This window comes from Simochromis diagramma, unplaced genomic scaffold, assembly GCF_900408965.1.
Source record: "Simochromis diagramma unplaced genomic scaffold, fSimDia1.1 OVJJ01000603.1, whole genome shotgun sequence".
In the NCBI taxonomy this organism is placed as follows: domain Eukaryota; kingdom Metazoa; phylum Chordata; class Actinopteri; order Cichliformes; family Cichlidae; genus Simochromis; species Simochromis diagramma.
Genome location: NW_024387414.1, coordinates 14,674,134 through 14,677,820, shown reverse-complemented (window position 1 = coordinate 14,677,820; position 3,687 = coordinate 14,674,134).

The following is a 3,687-nucleotide window of genomic DNA, read 5'->3' as shown; positions in this document are numbered from 1 at the left end:
ACCAAATCGCTGCCCTCAAGCCAGCAAAAAGCCCTTGCTGTTCATAACTTTCTTTCTGCTTGTATTTATTTTCCCTTAGTGTGCTGATCAGCAATACTTGCTTTCCCATTCATCCAGCTCAGTGGCAGTACAATCTTCTTTGGCTTTTGAACATATCTGCTGAAACAGTTGGAAGCTAAATGTTTTTCTCAAGTACACATTAAATGGTAGTTTCAAAGCAATAATTTTTGACTACTAGAGGGAAGAAAATACAACGAGGGCTGGAGATTCCTTTTATGAACTTTTTTATTCATGGAAAATGCATCAAATTACTGCCTGATAATATTTACTGGCTACATCAAACAGAAACAGAGCAACATGGACATCCCACAGGAGTCCGCTTTCTGTCTAACTTTCAAATATACTTCAAGTCTTTAAAAGCATTTTAGCCCTAGTTTGGTCTACTGACTGCTGGGAGTGCTGAGAAAGCTATCTAAGTCCCCTGGGCTTGCAGGAGCTGTGACTTTTATCACAACACCCTCATTTACTGCAGCACCATTTCATTCTGGACAGATACTGCACAATGAGCAAGCTGGCTGGGAGTGGTTGTTCACATTCTTATATGGGAATCTAAATATAAACATCAGAATCAATAGGCTGAAAGCTAGAAGCTACAGCTGCAGAATGGACAGTGGCATCAGACACCTTTAACCTAAAGTGTCTAATTTACGAGCAATTAAGTAACTATCTTTTGGAAGAGGATGCTAAAGGGGTTAAATTCTAAATTTTGATTAATTAGCATGCTCAACTCTTGCACTTCTATAACCTCTGAGCCACTGATAAACACTAAGAGTTAACATAGCATGTCCATGTGTGTCTACAGCAGGTATTTATTCTCAACACACAGCCCATATGGCTACTAATTATAGTTTGGCACAAAAGAGTTCAGCGAGTCCACATTGGAGTCAGGCATGGATACCTTGCCACTGACCTTTCTGTAGATCTGAGAGGCATCAGCTGTGAATAGCACTAACAATACCCTCTGTGACATCACCTCTGTGATGTCGAGCACATTTTACAGATCATGGAGCAGGACTGTTGAGCTGAGATCACAGCTACTGAGAAAGGCTAAACTCATGCCTGATATAACTTCCTGTGGTCTTTTAGCCACGCCTGCTCCTTTTATGAACAATTAGAGATGTTTTATAAAGGTTTTTCATTGCTTCACCAAATTAAACCCATTAAATCTGCTCTCTCTCTCTCTCCTGCCTTGCACTGTGGTTGCTGTGTGTTGTTATTATTGTGGGACTGCTTTTCTCTCAAACTCCACCACCTGAAGGTGGGGGGAGATGCCACTGCCATGTTGACCATATGGCCGGCTTATTATGCACTGGCAAAGCATCTTAATGAGAGTCCACAAACTGACAGACACATTCTTTTGAGCTCACACTGCACGTACATATGGACAAAATGCACATGGACACACACAAATAGACGGACACATTAACATTCAAGTACATGGCTCCATAGCTGCACACATACAAAAAAAAAAAGCACACGAAGATGAAAGTGGCATGGAGAAACTATTGACCCACACAAACATTCATGGATAGAATCCATTTCTTTGCATACACACATGAAACTGAAAATCATTCAAGCATAAGCACAGGATAAACTCAAAGCCCTGTACTGACACCCAGTGGTAACAGTCAAACAGGGTTTCACATGAGCCCAGCAAGAAGAAAGAAGCTCCGTGTTGTTACGTGTTGCTAAAAATGGTGGACTTTAAACCATGTTCAGCCCAGAGATTAAAAACGTTTCCACTAATGTTGAACCCCAAACCATAAATCTGGATTTAGATCAAATTAGAAAATAATAACAGTGTAATTCAACATTTGAAAGTGTGATGCCTACTGAGCTTTAGGTGAAAACAACATAAGCATTATCAGTATTTTTGGCATTCACTGAGTCAATTACAAGTAAAGTAGATTATTAATTATGAAGTATTAGAGCAGCTCTCACAAAAATACTGGCAACATGTGAGTTAGGTGTATATAAAAGCTAGATACAACCACAATCATGACATTACCCACTGTTTGGTTTATGGCGCCACTTTCTACAGTAGCAACTGTAGCATTTCCACACTAGCCTGTTGCTATTCCTTCCTTCTGCTCTCCTGTGCCTTCGGTGGTGAGAGCAGCACCTAATTCTTGAAGCCCATATCTGTAATATTTTTTCCTTGCTTTGTGGTATATCTAACTATTTGCTGTTGAAGTTGAAACCGCTTTTTGAGTTTCATCGTGTTCTTTTATTCACTTTGTCCGTAGTTTGAGTTGGAATGTTCTGTACTTTTTTTCATCTGTGCACCTCAGGAAGAATAGTTTTCGCTGCAGTAACAGTCAACGGGGATTTAACCTTAAAATAATAAAAAATAGTAATAAACAGAAACACGGAGGCACCAACAGCTGCAGTTCCTCAAACAGCCACTTGTAGCTTGATCCACATCCAGCTCAGTTCGCAGATGCTCTCATTTTAAACGCAGGATACTGATAAGTAAATTTATATAGCTGATTCCTATTTCATAATTCCCATAGGGTAGTGACTTTTTTTAGATAACTCAGCTCTTTGGATTTTGAAGTTTTAGCCATCACTCACCTCAATAAACGTAGTCACTTAACTGGACACCTACACCTATTTCTGCTATTGGTGCCTTTTTGAGGCATTTTTATTGTGAGACAAAAAAGCATGCCCTGACTGATGGTACGGCCTGCTTTGACAGACAATCAGTCCAAAAAGTCCGTATTTGTTGAGTGAAATTCTGATATTTTCTTTTTATTTTCATGCAGTTACATAGGACCCATTAGCAGGTTCTAAGTATGAAAATATCACACTCCAAAGAAAAGTGATTACATTTCAAATCATCAAAATAATAGGTTTCAGCGTAGTTGTAGACATCTTTCATATACAGCCTTGGTGGTAGCAACATATGACTTTACTTTTTTTTACTGGCAGATTTTCTGTCAGGTCATTTAAAAAATAGTAGATTGGCAACGATGGGATGAACCGACATAAATTATGTACATGATCTCTGCTTTCAGTAAAAGGATTGACAGCAGACCAAATATTCAGGTTTACCTCTAATAAGTACACAAAACTCATTCCAAAAATACTATAGCCGACATCTTGGAGTCATATCCCAGTGATGACATTTAGCTGTACTGAGAGGAATTACTTGTTCATCTCATGTAGATGAGACCCTCTAACATATTAGTGCCCCTCTGTGAAGCATTGTTATCGCCCAGGGTTAACTTTAGTCATTATCAGTGTAACAGTTACTTAAGGCACAAAGGGTGTGTACACAAACAGTGATCCAAAAGCAGCTGTACGAGAAGTATAAGCAGGCTAGAGTCCACATTTGTGCGTACCACTTGTACCTTGTACCACTTTACCGCCCCTCATAAAGAAGTGGATAGATAACCAGAAATTTCTGATCAGTGACTAGCTTTGAGCCCTTTCCATCACCCGCACAAGCAGGAACAAATTCCTAGTTTGTTTAGCTTACTCATGATGAGTGATTACAGCAACCTTTGGTCGTGGTTAAGTATCGTCTCCTGTGAAATCCACACAAACTTCCTGGTTTCCATAGCTTTCATAAACTATGATCATCAGAGCACATACATGCGGGGGTTGTGCCTTACTGTCTATATG